The 21,238-nt window shown below is 42.8% G+C and overlaps 1 protein-coding gene across 6 annotated transcripts in view; it reads left to right on the forward strand.

Annotated features, from left to right (window-relative positions):
* IL1R1 (interleukin 1 receptor type 1) overlaps nt 1-21,238 on the forward strand; it is a 143,527-nt gene that overhangs the window by 89,540 nt on the left and 32,749 nt on the right. Inside the window, exon 2 of one of the 6 annotated variants that reach the window (XM_032255538.1) lies at nt 1,288-1,432. The exons of 3 other annotated variants lie outside the window; for them this stretch is intronic. The gene's annotated coding sequence lies outside the window, so the exon portion shown is untranslated. Of the gene's footprint in view, nt 1-1,287; nt 1,433-16,827; nt 17,021-17,368; nt 17,624-21,238 lie in introns of those variants that run through there. 2 more of the 6 variants (XM_032255537.1, XM_032255535.1) reach the window with 2 other exon arrangements.

Raw genomic sequence — 21,238 nt, forward strand, 5'->3', positions numbered from 1 at the left:
CATTGCACTCCAGCCTGGGTAACAAAGCAAGACTCCATCTCAAAAGAAAAGGAAAAGAAAAAGTTCAGATCTCCTGAGACTCACCCACTATCATGAGAACAGCATGGGGGAAATCACCCCCATAATCCAGTCACTTCCCATTAGGTTTCTCCCTTGACACATGGGGATTATAAGCCAAGATGAGATTTGGGTGGGGACACACAGCCAAACCATATCACCACCCTTGTGCTTGCCAGGCTGATGGCCAGGAGGCTCTCTTGGAGGCTCTTCCTTGGCTGCCACACAACTATCTAGAACCCATTGATTGTTTAGCTCATGCTGCCTTTACTCTGTGGAGTGTCTTGCTAGGAAATCCATAGGAGAGAACATATTCTTCCAACTCCCTTAATCATCTTTGCATCAAAAATAATTCTTAGCTTGGATTTAGACTGGCACAAACAATGTCTACTTTTCTTCTTGGTCATAACTCTTGATAACCTTATTATTGTTTCTTGGACTGAGAGCTTCCTGAGGAAGTGAGGGAAAAGTTCTGGCATGGGTTGAGGACGGTCATGAAGGTATGTTCAGAATGAAGTCGCATGTAGCAGTCAGGATAGACAGAGTGTCACCTAGGCAAGAAATAATAAAAAAGTGGGGTGTCTAAAAGGGAGAAAGAAACACAGGATGTTGGGCCCTGTGAGGCCCTTCCAGCCCCATTGAGGCACTTACTGCTGGGGTGTCAGCAGACATGGTTGGGTGTAGCCCTCCTGGTGGTCTTGGGTGTAAGAGTTCAAAGCAGGGCTCACATTAATAAAAACAAGGTTGAACGAGAAAGCTCTAGTTTTCTGTGCTTCTAAAGGAAAACTGAGGAATGCTAAGAAGGTCTGTAATACACAATTTCCCAGGGGCCCATCCATGAACAAAACTCTTTTGTGATGCCTGGGATACAGTAAGACGTGGAATTTGAAATGATTTTCCCGAAAAGACTTATTGCTGAGTAGATCACGAACTGTGGATGAGGGGAGTAGAATACACTCAAGAGTGAACAAGTAGACAATCAGGAAAATCAAACACAATTGTGTCTTCAACTCCAATCATTAGCTTGTTTTGAGGCACCGATTAGAAGGTTTAGATCAGTGGTTCTTAACTTCAACAGACTTATAATGCTCTTTTTCTTAATAACTATTTTATAATACCCCCTAAATGAAATTCATTGACCACATAACCTGCTGACGGATGATATTAAAACTTTACATATATTACCTTAGCTATAATATAAAGAAGGTATAAAAGCTACTCCATATTCAGTTTTATACATACAGGTGTAGACATGACTGAGTTACAAGACAGAAAGAAGCCATCAGATGCTTGAGCTATACACGGAGAAGTCTGTGATGCAGCAGCTGCAAATGCAGACTGAAACAGCCTGTGCTTCGCCCGAGAGCCAAACAGTGTAAGTGGCATTGCTGTTGGGAATGTGATTTTTCCCCCTATAGTGAAAGATGTTTTATAAACCTTCAGAAGAAAATCAAGTTCAACTTGTTCTCGATTGACATGGTAAGTGCATTTCTGGAAAATTCAATACATATTAAAACTGTGCAAAAAATGTTTTGTGTTTATATGACAAACAGATGACAAACAGGGCAAGGCTCCAGACTCAGATTTTACCTATATTGAAGTCTGGTGAGATGTTTGAAAAGTTTTTTTAGGATAGAGGACAATTGGTTTTGCTGTGCTGTCCTAGGTATTGCAAAATGTCTAGTAGCCCCAAATTATGCCTGGTAAATGCATACGCTCCCAAGCATAGACAACCAAAAATACTCCCACCTGTATTTAAAACTCCCTTTGGGTATAGCTCATTACCAGGCAGTGTCTGTAGAAATTCTGCTCAGGTAGGGCTCTAGAATGTCCAAGCGGCTGCCCAGCTAAGGATGGGAACCACTGATTCAAGCTCTCCCTCTCTCTAACTCACCAGATCCCTCTGACATATCTTGGGCCAGTGGCTGTCCAGCCTGTGTTTGAAGGAGCTAGATTTCAGTAAAGAATGTTAGTAGGTTCAGTTCTCTTCTCAGCCCTTTTAAGGCAGAGGCTGACTTGTCAGCCTAGAAGGCTGTTCTAAGCTCGTGTGCAAAGCCCTCTTGTGAGCCCTTGGGTGTGGCAGTCCTGGAGATGGCTGACTGGTGATCCAGATTTCAGCCTTCTCCCTTCCCTGCTTTGCTCAGTGTCATGTTCAGGTCCCCTGTTTTGTCAAAAGTAAGGAACACTTTGCCCTGGGTCTCAATCCTTTGAAATCCCATTGGGTGAATCAGCTCCCTACTTAGCTTCAGAAGAACCAGGACAAGTTGTCCTAAAATTAATGTCTGCACATTCATGGCCAGTGCATGGTGAGAGGAAACAAAGATGGCAGAGACAACTGTAACTGGTTGTGGAAAAGGGTTGAGGGAGAGAAGATAAAATATTATTAAGTGAAAGAGATTGAAAAATACAGAAATCAAGTGCAAGAACCTTTAATGGGCAGAGTTAAATGACACATTTATTCATTCAGTAAACATATAAAATGCATCTACCATATATCAGGCTTCATTCAAGACAATGATAATACAACAGTGCATAAAACAGACTAAAACCTACCCTCATGAAGCTTACATTCTAGTGGGGATAGACAGTTCATTAACAAGATCAAGAAGTAATATATACAGTAAGTCAGATGGTGACACATGCTAGGAAGCTCCAGTAGGGAGTTCAGGTAAGATAGAGATGTGTGTGTGTGTGTGTGTGTGTGTGTGTGTGTGTGTCCATGCAACATCCAATGATCTGGGGTACCTATTTAGCAATAAGAGAGGAAAATCTCTTTGGCAATAGCGATTTGGATGTTAGTTGTGTAGGAGGAATGAGAAAGCCATATTGCAATTATCAAGACAGGAAATGATTCAGGCTTGGATAAAACTTTTTAACAATGAAAAATGAAGAGAAACAAAACCACTTTGACATGGCAATAATTTAATTTCTGAGTTTACATAAAGAATGTTGTGAAACTTCTCATTGCAAGGCAACCTTTTGTTTCCTTTCTTTATTATCTTTGAGTGTTTATATTTCAGTTCTCAATAGTTCTTCACTTATTGACTGAGTTTTCTGTCCTATCACACAAAGATCAAGTTATTTATGCATTTCACACTTCGTAACCTTACACTTGAGTGTTTGTGTTGAAATACTCTGCTTTTTAAATGTGGTTTTGGTTGGTGTTTTTGGAATGAGGAATTTATCAGCTTCAGTGACTCGTAGATACTCTGTTAGCCAGAAATACTGGCCTACTCTTTACCGAAAACTCCCTATTCCAAAATGACATCACACTGTGAGTTTATGCCCAATGAAGCTCCAGTGATATTTGCTTATTTGCATAGCAGAAACACTGTCAGATACATTAATTGTATGTAATTTTCTCAATATCTCTCTGGTATAACTGCATAGGTATATGATGCCCATTTTATAAGTTCAGAAGGCTGAGTACATAACTACCCAAATATAATGAATGTTTGACAGGTAATGATCATCTCCACCATTGACAATGTGCTGGACAATATTTAAATATTTTTTTATTTATTAACTTATTCTGTTCTCCCAACAACCCAATAAATGGGGACCATTGATAACATAATTTTGCCATCAAGGAAATTGTGGCATAAGAGAAGTTAAATGACTTGCTTAGTGCTACACAGATAGTACATAGGAGAGCTGGGATACATTTGGGGCAGTTGGACTCCGTTGCCTATGCTAGTAACCATCATTCTACAGTTCCTCTGGTTCTGGATTGCAACTCTCAAACTCTGATATGTTTTAGGGTGCTTTTTAACTTTACAAAGTGAAAGTGGTCAATGGTAGAACAGTAAAAGGCTACAATGTGAAGGCGGACGACCATCAACTTTGGAGAGTGTGTTGGATCCCAGTTCAGTTATTTTACTCATTGGGTAATCTTGGGTAAGTTCCTTAACTTCTCTAGGATGTCTGTTGCTGTCTACAAAATAAGAGCAGTAACCGGGCGTAGTGGCTCACTCCTGTAATCCCAGAGTTTTGGGAGGCTGATACAGGAAGATCACTTGAGGCTGGGAGTTTGAGACCAGTTTGGGTGACATAGCAAGACCCTGTCTCTACAAAAATTAAAAAGTAAACAATGAATAAGCTGGTTGTGGTGGTCCAGGCCTGTAGTCTCAGCTACTTGGGAGGCTGAGATAGGAGGATCACTTGAGCCCAGGAGGTGGAGACTGCAGTGAGCCAAGATGGTGCCACTGCACTTCAGCCTGGGTGACAGAGTGATACCTTGTCTCAAAAACAAACAAACAAACGAATCTAACAATGAAAACTCCCCAAAACCACCACCAACAACAAAAAACAAAAACTCCCCCCCAAAGTAGTAATACCATTCATGGTTATGAGTATTAAATGTGATTTGTCCTATTAAAGTGTCTGAATCATGGTCAGTAACCCGATAGGTGCCTGAAATCTAGATATTTCTTTCCTACATAAGGGCCAATTATTATGCATAGGTCAGATGAACAGTTAAGAAAGCTGTGGTGCAGTAAATTGGAAAGGGAATTGGTGATTTTGGGAAATTCAGGGCAGGATTTGTGCCCTCTAAAGGAGCAGTTCAAATATCAGCAATGACTTAGGACACAGGTCCTTATGGGGAAGCAGACAGGGGCCTCTGTGCTGTGAAGCATCACTTTGAAATCAGGGTCGGGGTGAAGCAGCTGTTGACGAGGGTGCTCCTCTCTTCTGACCTCTTTGCCCTTTCTCCTTGCTCCTAGGTAGACACTTTCGTGAGCTACACAGTGGTCTCGGAGGGCTGCAGAAGCTTTATGTAAAGCCATGTTCTTGAACTTTTGGTCGAAAGACCACTTCGAACCCTTAAAGTCTGTCCAGAACTTTAAAGAGCTTGTGTCTACATGGTTAACTTGATTGATATTAACCACATAGATATTAAAACAGAGAAATAAAAAAAAATAATTTTTAACAATTATTTAAAAATGCTGATAAACTCATTGCCTGGTAACATAAATAGCACCTCTTTTATAAAAACAATTTTTTTAAAAAAATCAAAAGTATCAAAAAGAATGACTTTTTAAACTTTGTTTACGTTGTTCTGGAAATCTCTTTAATGCTCAGCTCAACAGAATACAGGTAAATTCTCATATCTGCTTCTGCATTCAATCTTGGAGTTGTTGTGCATCATGTCGTCTCTGGAAAAGTCCCCTCTACATGTGTATGAAAAAGACACATACCATGTTTGAATTATTATGAAAGTAGTTTTAACCCTGAGGACTCCGAAAGGATCTCAGGAACCTTTGAGAACCGATAACATAACATAACTTTTTCTTTGTAATAATGTTTTTGAACATTCTCAGTATTCCCTCTCAACTTCCTCCTAATGCCTGTGTTCAACCAGTCACAATTGCTAATGATTCTCCTTTCAAAATTCTTGGGTTTGGCAACCCTGGAGACAGGAGGTTTGACCTTTAGATGTCTCCCTCCCTCTCACCTTTCTTCTTTCCTTCACAGCTGTTCTTTCCTTTTCGCTCTCGGTGGCGCAACCTTGGTAGGTTTTCCATCCAGGCTGGTGCCTCTTAACTTCTCTGTCTGCCTCTAGGGCATGGCAGCTGCCAGGCTGTGCTTTATCTGACATTGTTCACAGTTTACTTCCTTCCTCCAAAGTCTTGGTCTTGACAAACATGTATTAATTCTTTGTTATGTTTTATTCTTTGTTATGTTTTATAAAGATTTCAAAACTTTTTCAACCAAACTTTAAAAAATAAATTTGGGGGAGCATGTGTAAAGAACCTCAGGCATCCTCATTGATAAACTTCAGAAACTATGTCAGTAGATTTCTGATGCCAGCTGGAATTGAGTAATAGGCCCTAGATTTACTTTCTAATAAGAAACAACTAAATTACTGGACAAAATATACAAAACTAGGGTTTTTTAAGATACTGGTCATCAGTTAAGGAAGGACAGTAATTCATGAGAGGCAGAAAACAAAGCCCTATGACTTCTACTTACTGATGTGAGAGTTTCCAGGCCATGGCACAGGGAAGGGTGATCCAGGCAGATGCCAGTGGACTTCCTGACTTGATGAAACAGAGCTGAGAGCCAAGGGAGATCAAGGAAGCTACAGTTCACAGGAAAGGAGACAGCTACAGAGAGGAAGAACTTCAAAGCTCTTCAGTTCAGAGGGTCCCACTCAAGAATTTGGCACACCGCTGCATGTGAGAAGACTACCCAAAGTCAGAAAAAACACCACCCTAAAAGATTAGAGAAAATAGTGGACAAGACTAGGAATAATTCCTATTCTCACCAGCCAGACTGGAAAGTCTTATAATTCATAGGCATTTGTTGGAGAACTCAGAAGGGTCAAGCTTCAGAAGTGGGATAACATGAGTCCTAGAGTGAATGGTGCTGTGATCCTGTCTACTGAGTCTTACAAGCAAGATCCAAAAGAATCAGACTGTTCTCAATAACTCAAATGCAACCCAGGACACAAAAATATTCAGCATCTAACAAGTTAAAATCCACAATGTTTGGCATCCAACCAAAAAATTGCCAGGTATGAAAATAAGAATGATAATAATAAAGAGGAAAATGAGTCAAAACCAACCAAGAACTAATAGAGATGTTAGAATTAGGAGACAAAGACATAGGAACAGTTGTTATAACTGTATTCCATACACACAAAGAGGTAAGTAGAGAAATAAGGATGTAAAAATGCCTACATCTAACTTCTAGAGATAACAACTACAATTTCTGAGGTAAAAAGTGGCTGGATGAGATTCATGGCAGATTAGATATTGCAGAAGAATAAATTAGTAAATCTAAAGACATAACAATAGAAATTAATCAAAATAAAACAGAGAGGAGGAAAAACAAACAAGCAAAGAACAGAGTCTCACAAAACAGTGGGAAAATTTCAAGTCACCAAATACACATGTAATTGAAGTGGCTCAAGGGAAAAGGGGAACGACAGAAAAAATATTTGAAGAAATAATGGCCAAGGCTTTTCCAAGCTGAATTGAAAATTACAAACCCACATATCCAAGCAATTCAGTGAACCTTAAGAAACATGAGGACAAGCACATTGTTTCATCATAATTAAATTGCTTAATATCAGCAATAAATGAAAAAATCTTAACAGCAGCCTTAGGTAAAAAATACACCTACTGAGAAATAGCAGTGACACAGATGATAGCAGATTCCTCACAGAAACAATGCAAGCTGAAAGACTTTGGAGAATGATCTCTAATATACTAAAGAAAAAAACCACGAACCAAGAGTTCTATATACCGAAAACATCCTTCAAAACCAAAAACACAATAAAACCATTTCAGATACATAAAAGCTGAATTCATCACCAACAGATCTGCACTGCAAAAATGTCAGAGGGAAATACTTCAGACAGAAGAAAAAGGATACTAGATGGAGATCTAGGTGTATCCAAAGGATAGAGCCTAGAAATGCCAAATTATTATTTAAATTTCATTAAATGAAAATTATTTAAACAGAAGTAATAATGATGCAGTATGAGGTTTATTGGCTATGTAAAAGTAAAATTAATGACAAAAATACCATGAAGGTCAGGCAAGGGAAAATGGAACCATACTATTGTAGGGTTCTTATATGTAGGATGTTACAATATCATTTATGGAGACATTTTTAGCACTAAGTGCCTACTTAAAAAAGAAGAAAATTGTCAATTTTGTGACCATAGCCTCCACCTTAAGTAACTAGAAAAAGGAATGAATTACACACCAAATAAGCAAAAGATAAGACACAATCAAGATCAAAGCAGAAAGCAACTAAATAGAAAACAGAAATACAATCGAGAACATCAATGACAGAAAAACTTTGATGTCATTTAATGACATCTTTGAGAAGATTAATAAAATTGATAAACCTTTATCTGCACTGATTGTGGATTAAAAAGAGAAGACAGAACAATCAAGGGTAGGAACTAGGTGAAATCACTACGCTACACCACAAATACTAAAAGAATAATAAGGGAATACTTGGAAAAAACTTAGGCATAAAACATATACATTTAGATGAAGTAGATAAATTCTTTGAAGGACTCAAGCTACCAGCTTCATTCAAAAAGAAACAGATGACTTGAATAGCCCTCTATCTATTAAAGAAATTGAATTTGTAGTTAAAAATCTTCCCACATGGTAAATTCCAGGCCTAAATAACTCTCCTTGTTAATTCAACCAAACATTTAAGGAAATACATAATATTAATTCTACTCAAACTCTTCCAGAAAATTGAAGAGGAGTAAATGCTTCTCAACTCATGAGTTCTTCCCAACTCTGTGAGACTAATATTACCCAGATATCAAAACCAAACAGGACATTACAAGAAAAGTACAGACCAGTATTCCTCTTGAGCATAGATATGAAACTCTAAACAAAATACTAGTAAATCAAATCCGACAGTTTATAAAAAAAAGCTAATACATCATGACCAAGCAGGTATTATCTCAGGAATGTAAGGTTGGCTTAGCATTAGAAAAATCCATAAATGTAATTCACCATATTTATGAAACTAAAAAAAGAAAAGCAATCATATAATTTGTCTCAAAAGATGCAGAAAAAGCACTTGACAAAATCCAACAGCTATTCCTAGTGAAAACTCTCAGCAAATTAGACATAGAAAGAAATTTCTTCAACCCAATAAGGGATATGTAAGAAAGATCTACAGCTAACATCATACTTAATGAAAACTATCCTTCTAGGATGAGGAACAAGGCAATAATGTCCACTTTCCCCACTTCTGTTTAATATTGTATTAAGGGATATAGCTCGTACAAAAAAAAAAAAAAAGAAGAAGAAGTCAAGATGAAATAAAAGGTACCCAGATTAGAAAAGAACAGCTTTCTATTTGTAGTCAACATGGTGGTCTACGTAGGAAACTCTATGGAATCTATTATTAAAAATCTACTAGAACTAATAAGTGGGTTTTGTAGGTCATAAGATCAATATATAAAAATCAATTGTATACTTATATACTAGTAATGAGCATTCAGGAATTGAAATTTAAAAGCAATAGCCTTCACAATAGCATCCAGTAACATAAAAAACAGGAATACAGCTGGCTAAAGATATGCAAGATCTGTGTGTGAAGTGGTGATGATGGCAGGGACTATTCTACCCCGGAGCCCACAATGTACGGGCGCTATTCTTGTTGGTGTTCTCTGCACCCTACCCTTTCTGGCTTAGGCTGCTCTCTCTGCAGTGTGTTTCAGAGTCTTTCCAAATTACTGGCTTTTTCTGCGTCCTTCAGAAAAAGCCTGCATCACTGCTTCCAAGAGGATAGCAGAGAAAACAGAAAAAGCAATCAATACTTTCTCAATCACCGTGTTCTTCCTGAGGGTCTCTCCTTCTGAGACGGCATAGGGAAAAAACTCTTATCCTAGTAAACTTGTGGCTCTCTTCTTCATTCAAACTTTTACATGCTGGGACTTGTTCTTCATGCTCTTAGGAAAACCTAGGTTCTGGGTGCATACCTACACCTCTTTTTATGGGCATCTTCTAATTTAGAGACTGTTTCCCTGTGTCATTATTTTCATGCCCAGATTTAGCTGGGATCTTGTTAGGTTGTTTACAAACACACAGTTAACACATCAAAGGAACAGGGCAGAGGACCATAACCAATTTTTTTTTTTCTTAGAGAATAAACAAAAAGGAATGACAAAAATGTAGAACATGGTAAGATTTTACAATTTTATTGGCCAATGTACTGCTATTTAAAATCTGGTTTTTTAAAATCAAAAGGTAATAAACACTCTGTTGCTGATTTTATGACCCTATGTCTGGGAACCACAGTGTTGCCTCTGCCGGAAATCACTGTGGGGGCAGCAGAACTTTGTGGGTGATACCTACAATAAAAAAATACTTTATATTCTCCTTTTTAGCTGACTGCTTCTGACATTCTGAGCACTGATCGAGTTGCATACGAGTGTTTTGGGACAGGGAATAAAGAGATTCCTCACCCCTACAAACTACATGCATTCCTATCTCTGAAGATCTTACATTTATTTTTACTAGAAAAATTAGAATATAGGCATGAATCTATGTAGTTACAAAGTATTATGTTAATGAATACAACAATTACAATATTTAAACTGAGAACCTAATATACAGAGGACACGTGAGAGCAGGTAGGATTCAATGAAAGACAGAATGATTGATCACCTGGTTGATCAAAAGGAAAGAGGAAGAGTGTGAAGAAGATTCTTGCTCGAGTATGGATTTAAAATGAGCAGATTGTCCATTTTGGATGAAGACTGGCTTTCCAGAGAAGGACTTTTGTTTTCAAGTCCCTGAATTTTCTAAACCGTAAGCAGCTATGTCCAATGAACATTTTGCAGTGAAGGAATGTCCTGTACCTGTTCTGTCTAATATGATAGGCTCTAGCAATGTGTGGGTGTTGAGCTCTTGAAATGTGGCTAGTGCAACTGAGGGATTACATTTTTAATTTAATTTAATTTAAAATAGTTTAGCCACATGTTTCCAGAGGCTACATGAATTGCATAGTGCAGATGTAGAGGAATAAAAGACGGAATCCTGTAGCCACCTTCTGAAAGCCCACGCCTAAGTCACACTCAGGAGGCATCTGCCCAATATCTTGTCCAGCTCTGGGTCCTGAGTCTTTTATGCCATTACTGGGGAATTCAGATCATAGGCTTCTATTATTATCTCTCTCAGGAGGACTCAAGATCCAGTGGCTTTGGCCTCTGAGGACAAACAAGCTTATAGCCTAGCTGGTACGCTGAGCTCAGCAGCAGGCCTAACTCTCCCAGAGTAGGAACAGATCAGCACTGCCATCCAGGCTCGTAAAACAGTGATTTACTCACGAGAGTGCAAGAGGCAAAGAAGGAATTGGTGGTCCTATGGCCTCTTCTCCCAACCCCTGGGCCCAAGGCAGAGAACTTTCCCAGCTCCTTTCTCTCTCAGGGCAGTCATGGGTAACAGTAATTCTTGATGGAAAGCCATTCACCTATTACTGAGCTGTTGCCAAGTTGTTTGTTCTGAAGAAATACAAGAGGAATAATTGAATGTGAATGTAATATTTGGGCATTAGGGAAATGACTACACAAATACGGCACTCCTGCATCTGATTTTTCTTTTTCCTTTGCTGATAGTGGCGTGCTCTTCACCCTTCTAAGTACCTTTGTTAGTGGAGACTTATTTCTCATAGGTTGTACTAGTTCTTAGAAAATCATTGAATAACATCACTAGAAACAAAATCATTCTAGTCAGCATTTCCTTAAAAGTATATAGTTATAGCTACTTCTTTTACTCAAAGTAGTATATTCAAAACTAAACGTATTTGACCATCTCATAGCTCTGTTTTTATTTGTTTGCTGGTGAGATTTATTTGTTTGCTGGTTACAATAATAATCTTAAGGAAGCCCTTTGTCATTGGACATCGCTGAGAGGTGATGCTGGAGAAGCGAGGACAGGTGTTGCTTTAATTCTGAGATACCTTGCATGCTAGTCTGAAGTTATATGGTACAGGATAAGCCACGGAGAACTATGACACATTCCTGAGTATAGTCATTGTTTTGATAATCTATTTTTGTGCTACAATCTACCCTGAAACTCCATGACTCAAAACAACAGTGTACTACTATCTCTCATGATTTTGTGGGTTGATGAGGCTCAGCTGGGTGGTTCTCATTTGGGGCCTGTCATGCAGATGTAGCCAGATAGCCACTGACTAGAGTTGACTGGCCTAACATCCAAGAGGGTGCACTCCCATGGCTGCGGATTGGGGCACTTGTACATGGTCTACATGTGGCTCCAGCTTCCTAACACTATGGTGGTCTCGGAATAGTCATGGTCCTTACCTGGCAGCTCTGGGCACCAAGACTGATTGGTCTAAGAGGCCCATGAAGAACTTGAAAGGCTTTTTGTGACTGAGCTCAGAAGTCCCAGAAAGTCAATTCCACCACATTCTGTTGGTTGAAACTGTTTGAGCAAGTCACAAAGGCAGTCCAGATTCAAGGGGAGGGACATTAGACTTTACCTCTGAATTAGGTGAGGAGCAAAGAATTTGCAGTTATCTTTAGTTTACTACATTGATCTTATTAAAAGGAAGCCATCTAGAGAAAATACATTGACAGTTATATTCAGAAAGATTAAAAGGTTGAGAGGCTCCAACATGAAAATCTAGATTCTGGAAGTTGCTTGTGGAAAAGGAAAAGTGACAAAACTTAGAAACCAATTACAGAAAAATTGCAGGAAACCAAAGATTGGTGGGACTGTGTAGAATTATAAGGGAAAGAGTATTAAATTTAAGAATAAATTTAAAAAGGGTTGTATTCTTGTTACATGTCTGGCATATGATAGACCACAGAGGTTAGAACAGGCACTCCTTGGATGAAGAAGGCACTTCATCAACAGAGGTTAGAACAGGCACTTCCCTGCGAAGGAAGCAGGGAAGGGCTGCCTCATGGGTGGCCATAGACAGTTCATTTCCTGGTGCTTCAAATTTTATGTGTTAAAGCAATCAGAAGCCAGTGGCATGAGAGACAAAGGCCACCAATCTGGTTCTGTTAGATGCAACAGTACTTGGATGTTGCCAAGTCTATTGGCCTCTGGAACTTGCTGTGCTGTATCTGTTAACATGGGGAAAACCAGGTGCAAGAAGTCTTTTTCAGTCATTTGCCTTCATTGAGCAAGATTCAAGCTGCAATTAGAACTAACAGTTGGCTGGTCTGTCTGTCATTTATGTCTTATCTTTCTTCTCTTATTAAGCAGCTTAAGAAATGGTTTATTGTCTGTGACCATCTTATGATGTATGCCACACTTTCTCACCAGCTCTTATTTCCCGTTCACATGTGGCTTTCTGCTTGGTAAAAGTCTTATTAAATCAGAGGAATATGAATGGAAGGATGGTCTTAGCAGCCTACCACCAATTGCCTAGGGAAAGGGAGAGTGTTGAGTTGATTGAAACTGAGAAGTTGTAGTGAGAAGTAAAGTGAAATGTAGATAAGAAAGTGGTTACTTGAAAGTCAGCAGATAAAACATGTATGAGAGGAGCAAAAACACCTAGGCTATAGAAGGAAGTCCATCTAGGACAGTGGTTTCCAGTCTGTATTATGGTTCTGTGAGAGATTACCGGCAGTGCCATAAATAACAAAAATATGTGTAGCAAATTAAGAATCACAGAGGCCCCCTGTGCAAAAATGTAATTTCCTTTATTTCTTTACAGTTGAAGTCAACTTGGTTTATGAATTCCCATTTCCACTTGATGGCAGAAAAAGATCTCACTAATTTCAAGTTGTTTTGTCCCTACTGCTTCAAGACTCAGTCTTTTTGAGGGTAGTGACACAATCTCTTCAGAATTCTTTCTTTCCAAACCCTGCATTTGTTTTCTTCCGAAGGATCAATGGAGTTCTTTGGGGGTGGTGGGGCGCTGAAGTGGACAGACTTGAATAACAGTTGTCCTGGTGTCCCGGTTGGCGGTGGGGGGTTCTGGTCCATAAGTCATCTTCTGTTCTTGGAAACTTCAGCTAGGACCGTGCTTGTCTCATCAGCCTCAAGTCCAAGGGCTCCTTGGTCCTCTTATCTCCTTCACAGTCCCCTTTGAGTGTCTGGGGACATTCAGCTACTTTACCCGAACGCACTGGGATGCAATGGACTTTTCTCAAGGTAGCCTGCCTTGAGGCCCAGGCATGTCTGCTGCCAGGCCTGCTTCTTGGCTCAGGCCATGTTGAACACAGGGCTTTGCTATAACCCTGGTGGTGTCCAGAACTACATGCTGGGAAGCCAAGTGGCATTCCTCTCTTCCAGTCTTCTCCATCAACCTCTTCACTCAGGAGGAGGCCAGGTGGTGCAGTTTGGATATTTGTCGTTTCCCATATCTCTTATTAAAATGTAATCCCTGGTTGGTTGTGGTGGCTCACGCCTGTAATCCCAGAACTTTGGGAGGCTGAGGTGGGTGGGTCATGAGGTCAAGAGATCAAGGCCATCCTGGCCAACATGATAAAACCCCATCTCTATTAAAAATACAAAAATTAGCTGGGAGTGGTGGTGCATGCCTGTAATCCCAGCTACTCGGGAAGCTGAGACAGGAGAATCACTTGAACCTGGGAGGCGGAGGTTGCAGTGAGCCAAGATCATGCCACTGCACTCCAGCCTGGTGACAGAGTGAGACTCCATCTCAAAGAAAAAAAAAAAATCCCCAATGTTGGAGGTGGGGCCTGGTGGCAGTTGTTTGGATCATGGGGCTAGATCCCTCGGGAATGTCTTGGGCCATCCCCTTGGTGATATGTGAGCTTTTGCTCTGAGTTCACATGACAGCTGGTCATTTAAAAGTGAGTGGCACCTCCCCCACCTCTCTCTGGCTTCCTCCTGCTCTGGCCATGTGACTTGCATATACCTCCTTTACCTTCTGCCATGATTGTAAGTTTCCTGAGGCCTCCTCAGAAGCCCAGCAGATGCCAGTGGCATGTTTTCTGTATAACCTGCAGAACCGTGAGAGAATTAAACCTCTTTTCTTATAAATTACCCAGTTTCAGGTATTTTTTTAAATAGCAATGCAGGGATGGCCCAATGTATCAGCATTTCTCTTGTTAGGTGGCGCTGAAGAGTGGAAGCTCTCGATCACCCCTCAGAGACCTTTCAGGGTCTAGTAAACAGCAGCCTCCTCCCTCTGCTTCTCCCCTTCTCACCTGCTGGTCAACTCTGTTCCTTTGAGTGGGAACAAATAGCTTGATATTACCATACATTTTTCTGTACTCCATGGTTTATGACATAAACTTTGTGATCTAAGTTTTCCAATACTTTGGCTTCGGAGGTTCAAGGATAAAAAGCATAAAATACTTCTTTCAGGCCTAGCCTTAATGTTTGTAATGGACAATCTTTCAAAATGTCCTGCCACATGGGCCATAGGGGATGTTTTATTTTTCAGGCATTGGATTATGTTGTGTCAGTCAATATGATTTTGTTTCATGTGCATTATCAGAGACTCTTCCCAAAGAGGGTCCTGGGATCTGATCAGCTAGACAGGTGGAGGAGAAACTGAAAACCCTCAGAGGTGGGAGGGAGATGCTCCAGAAGGTGTCCAGACACTAAGGATGCTATTTCTGTTTCTTGCAAGTTTTTGTCCAAGATGTGAGCCGTTGAATTGCGTGACTAGTATACAGTATAGGTGTAAGCGATAATGTTTACTCTGAAGCATGTTGATGTGCTCAGAGCATTTTTGTGGTACTGAGATCAGAGCAGATAGGGATTCAGGGATGACAGTTTCCATCTTATGGGAGCCTTCTACCCAGGGGTTGGAGTGAGGCAGGCAGGCACACCCATTATCTGAGGAAAAAAATTAAGGGAAGGAGAGTCAGTGAAAGTGGTCAGGATGGCTGAGTGAGGGAGGAGGTGACTTAAAGGTCCCCGATAGAACAGTGGTTGTAAAGTAAGAAAGAGGAGGTCTTCCAATTCCATTTCTGCATTGGGCGGATGTTTGAGTCATCTGGGTCCAGAGGACTGCATGTCTAGCAGGCCACTGGGTAGGAGTGGCTGAAAGGGGACAACACTTAAAAAAGAGAAAATTGTAGATTTTATTTTACATAGTTACACAAATCAATTTCACTTTCTACTTGTAAAATGCTTAAAAACCTTTATTATGTAAATAGCAAGACAAGTTTATGTTCACCAGCATAGTACTTCAGGGCCAGTTCCACAGCATCGAGCCAGGCCCACCTGCTATAGCTTTCAGAACGGCTGTTTGGACACGTGGTTGAAGCAGCGTTCAGCTGGAGGATTCGGAGTAATGGCATCAGTGTGGGAGCTCAGAGGATCAACTGCTTGCAACCCCAGCTGTACACTGGAGTCACCTGGGAGCTTTAAAATCACTGCCTTTTGGGCCTCAGCCCCAGAGACTCTGATATGACTGCTCTGAACACAGGAGTGCCATGTCCCCCTGTGATTCTAAGTGGAGTCAAGGCTGTGAGACCCTCTGCTGTTATAAAGGACTATTAAGAGCTGGGATTGTTAATGAATTCTCATAATGCTATATCACTGGCCTCTGTTGTAAGCCTGCTTCCCTGAGAAAAAGAAACCATAAAAGCTTTTGGAATCAGATTGCTTAAAAATGAGAAATTGTCATGCCAGGTTGCAAGACAGTTTTTAGGGCAGTTAAGCTTCTGCTGCTCATTCCTTCATCTTGCCTCCAGCCCGGAATTGTCTGGGGGCAGCTGAGGCTCAGGTTGCCTCAATTATTGAGTTTCTAAAGGGGCATATCCAGGGGTGGGGTCAGGGGAACAAGAGCCTGCTGAGTCTGAAAGGATGCAGGAAGGGTGGTGTGTACGGGAGGGAAGGAAGCTATCATCATTTATTAAAGTCTTCTTGGAGGATGTCCCATGAAGACCTCCAAACAAGCTGGAGGGGTCAGTCACTTGCTGAAGACTTGGAACGTGGAGGGGGAAAGCCTAGCGCCCTCCCTTCCCCTCGCTGCACGGAGCCCAAGCTGTGATCCTGCCGGGCGTTCGCTGCATGACCTTGGCTGTTCTTCCATTTCCCTGGGTGTGAATTCTTATTGGTAAAGTGAGCTGATGAGAATACTTGGGTTTTAAGTCTAAAAGTTTAAAAACCTTGTCTGCCCTCAAGTCTGGTATCAATATTTTATAGCATGACACTTAAGTTGGTTTTTTCATCCGGGCGCACAACAATAACAATGAAACCAGCGGCTAACGCGTGAGTAGTAGCAGATCTGGGCCTGGCACTATTTTATATGTATTAGCTCATTTTTTTAATGTTCTCAACCACTCCATGAGATGAGTGCTTTTACGATCCCTTTTCACAGAAGAGGAAACAACGGAGATACAAAGAAATTAGTGCACAGAGCCAGTCGGAGGGAGCCCGGGGCCAGGCACCAAGCTCCAGAGGTCGCTCTGGCGAGCGTTTGCTTCGGGATCTGCTGCCCTACAGTCGCTAATTCAATTCGCGGGTCGCCGCCAAGTTCCAGGGGGGCAGTAGAGCCAAGTTGTGGTGGCTAGGTGAGTTGTCTCAACTAATTCTAGTGGGGCCGCCGCAACCCTGGAGGAGCCGGGCGGCGACTCGGGTGCTCGTCGACGTGCTCCAATGCTCTGGAACCGGCGGGACCCCAGCGGGCTGCCCCGGGCAGGGTGGCGTCTGGAGGGGGCTGTCCAGCCGCGCCAGCTCCTCCAGGTGGAGAGTCGGGGGCACCCGGCCAGCTCACTCGCCGCCCGCGGGCTGGCCCCCCGGAGCAGTCTCCGCCCGCTCCCCGCCCCCGCAGCGGCGGGGCTGGAGTCGGAGCCGCGCCCCGCAGTTCCCGGCCGCGAGGGCGGGCGCAGCTCGTGCCCGGCGCCCGGAGCCGACTCGGAGAGCGCGGCGCTGGCCCGGAGGAGCCAGAGCGGGGCCGGGCCGGGCCGGACATTGGGGGGCGCCGGCCTGCCCCGCGCGCCCCAGGGAGCGGCAGGAATGTGACAGTAGCGCGCCCGCGCCCCGGAGCACTCCTAGCTCGGCTCCTAGGGCTCTCGCCCCTCCGGTCTGAGCCGGGTTCCGCCCGGGGCTGGGATCCCCTCACCCCCGACAGCCACCAGTCCACGTAGGAGGAAGATGGAGCATCGGGGGACTAGGTAGGGGTGAGGCGGACCGCGGCCTTGACACCTTCGAGGCCCCCGCTCCGCAGGGCGCCGTGAGCGTCCTCCCTAAGTTGCACTTGGCTGTCAGCGTGTGTTGTGTAAGAAGGGAATGGCGGTGAGGTCTGTGTGTGTGTTTCCTGTGTGGAGCAGGAGTTCACGTTGTTCAGGTCGTTTGAAGGAACTTGCTGAGTGTTCTGGAGGTGGGTTCTAGGTAGGTGTGCGACTCCCCGTGTGAATGGCTTTCAGATTTTCTATCCCGCTGCGTTCTACAGGTTCAGGAGGGTCCCTCTTAGAGGTTGGGCTCTGGAACCTCAGTCTCCTTAACCGGGTGAGGGCTGAGGTCTTAACCGCACTGGGGAGGGTAACTTGTTGCCCTCCAGATAAAGGATGGTGCCAGGGAATGTAGCTACAAGCAAGTAGGCACTGAGAAGATCCTCATTATTTCCAACAGGCATGCCCAGAACTTTACAGTTTATAAGGCCCTTTACAGCGACTGCTCTTTTATCCTCCCTACAGTCTTTTGAGGAGGGTGCTGTCATCACCCCTGTTTTACAGCGGGAAGCAGAATCTTAGGTGACTAACTTGCTGGAGGTCGGTGACATTGTTTTCTGTCTCAATCCCTTCTCATTTATTGTTTGATATCCCGTTTGATATTTGATTTAATATTCTATATTCATATCCGACGTTAACTTTTATGCTAGACAGAAAGGTAGAGCCTTTGGGAATAGGGTTTGCTGGGGCAGGGGTGTGGAACTCTGATTTATTTTCAGTCCCTGGCTAGCTGCCAAGCTGCTGTGTGTGAAGCTCTCCTGTGCCCGTTCGCCCTCATGTGGCCTCCATGCTGTTCAAGAAAGGACATCTGATCAGAATTCTCACAGGACTGTGGCAGCCCAGAGCAGCCACCTCTATTTTTAGTAGGCCCTGCTTGTATGTCATAATGTGACATCGGTTTTTTTTATTTTTTTTTATGGTTCTCAAACCTGTGACATCTTTTGAGTCAACCTTTCACCATTGGTGAAACACTACTTAATATTAGATTTGCCAATTTATTAAGGATTTATTGACTACTATGTGCCAGGCACTGGTGAGTGCTGGGGAGAGAACAGTGAATACAACAAATGAAAACCTTTGTCCCCTCATGAACGTGAGTTCTCTTGGTAAGGCCATAGGTTCTGGGCAGTCTCTCTTCAAAAGGAGGGGGTCTTTGAAATTCACCCTTTTGTACAAGGGTGTGGATGCACTGGTTGCGTAGAGGACACCACTCAGCAGCTCCAGTGCAGAGGATGAGGATGGGCACAGATGCAGCTCTGTGGTTACCTAGAGAAGAGCAGGGTTGCTGTTCTCCACATTCATGGTGTTCCTTGCCTCAGTTCCTAGGATATGGAGCTCTAGAATGTGGAGCTACATGGCTTGGCCATGCAAAGGGACCAGGACAGATAGAAACCGTGAGGCCAGGATGTATCAGTGCGAGTTGAGTGTCTACCTGCAAGCTGGGACATTATGGAGAAGACGTCTCAGTAATGAGAGGGGCCAAGCTGGACAATTGCGGTGAAACTACCACAGCATAGAGGGTGGAGAAGGGTAGAGATCCTTAGATTCTTGTGCTACAGAATGGATCCACTTGGTACTTACCATTTTAAAAGAAGTTGTCAGGGGCACCTGGGACTCACCTTTGATGGCACAGCTGCATGACGCTACCTGTCTGTTGCTGTGAGTGGGTGCTTGGTTTGCACTTTCCTCTCCTCGAGGTTGTGAGGTGGGCTGGTGGCACAAGACAAGGACCTGCACTGTCAGCAGCCCTTTTCTCCTCTGATTGTCTGCTGTGCTTCCAGGAAATGCTGCTGGAGCCTCCTGGGCATGCCTAGCGCAGGGAGTGTGTGGGCAGCCCTGGCACTGATTTATCTCACCAAGTTCTGAAAGAGACTAGAGCTTTTTGAGGCCCCAGTGACTGGCATGTTCTTGGATTCGTGCTGTCTCCTATTTGTGCACATCGGGAGCACACACATGGCAGCATGATGGAGACTTCTATCATCCCAAGAGGACTCATGCCCATGAGAAGACAGCGGTGCCATAAATTAAAAGTGGGGTAAAAGGAAAATAAGAGTGGAGATGAAATGGAGCCTGAAATGAGGCTTGATGTGTGCAGTGCAAACCCTGATGACCTAGATGCTGGTAAACTTACCCAAGTGGGGCTGTGAATGTGGAGGGAAGGCTGAGTCTTAGCTCTGCCTGCACCTTAGCACTGCCTGAAGTGCTCAGAGAAATGCCAGGACTGGATGCAGAGCAAACAAACTAGCACCTCTGGGGGTGTGCTAGGCATGTGTATTTTCAAAGCCCCCCAGGCGGTTCTAACAGGTAGCCAAGGGTGACAACATAAAGACGCTGTTCTGTAGGCAATGGGAAAGAAGAAACCTGGCAGATCACAGCCACCAGTGTCTTCAAGATGAAAGCTAAGTGCTCAGGAGAAAAAGCCTTCTTGGAACAAAAGAAGTGGGAACTTTCTTTTAAAGGCCCCTGAAAAAGACAGGAGAATAGTGAGTTTTCGGTGGTCTCTTGAAATGAACTTCCCTGCAAGTGCAGTTTGGTAATCATGGTTCAGCGAGCTGTGAACAGGAAGAGTCTAACCATGATGATCTCTGCACATTTGGCATCCCAAACTTGAGAACTCATAGATAAAATACAGCCAATGACTAATGACCAAGAGTTAAATGAAAGTTAGATGGTGTCACTTTCCATCAGTGGGTCTCACCTCATTAAAACTCAACACCTCTCTTAATGCAAGTATTTTAAAACACCACTTTTATAATTTTGAAATGATATAGCAAAATTTATCTACAACGTAACTTTTAAAAATCAATATAATACTTAGATGTTAAGGAGAAATAAAAGCAACTTGTATTAAAATTATGCATTTCAATGTGCAGACACTTGAGCTGAGCTGAACTAGAACCTAGTCAGGTGAGCCAGTGCTTTCTATAGGCTGCAGGACAGCTGACATGGGTGGGAACAGGTGAGTCTCAGTGGCCATCCAAATGCCGCTGAAGGATGAGTGACTCTTGGTCAAGGTCTCGACGGTAGTCAAAGGCCATTCTTCTCTCAATTTTCATAGTAATTGCATTCCTGAAAAATTTAGTGTATATAAACTTGTGCCAACAACATATACATTTTATATAAATGTGGAAGGGAGTTAAGGGCTAGGCTTCAAACACTGTAAATATGTTTCCATCAGTGAGACGCCTGTAGGTCATGCAGGACAAGCCTTTACAGAGCAGAACTGCCTGTGTTGTTCCGGATGTCAATCATCGATGGCTTCCAATGCTGATTGCATCCTGATCATCCAGGGTCCTCTTCCCCACAGGTTCTGAAATGCTACCTCAAGGGCCATATCCACCCCAGTGAGAACCACTGCTTTCCCTGCATTGCTGGACAGTGAGTGATTAAAGTGCTATTGCAGGTGTGGGCACTGAAATAGTGGGGCACTGGACATGTCTAAGCCAGCCATCAGGAATGCACTTCCGTGACTTGCTAAAGGATCATAGAGATGAAGTTAGAAATCAGAAAGATTGGTGCTTTGTGTGTTGCGGTGAAGGACCACAAGGGAGCTTTGAG

Source organism: Sapajus apella, unplaced genomic scaffold (assembly GCF_009761245.1).
Source record: "Sapajus apella isolate SASKATOON/1434 unplaced genomic scaffold, GSC_monkey_1.0 scaffold89, whole genome shotgun sequence".
In the NCBI taxonomy this organism is placed as follows: Eukaryota; Metazoa; Chordata; class Mammalia; order Primates; family Cebidae; genus Sapajus; species Sapajus apella.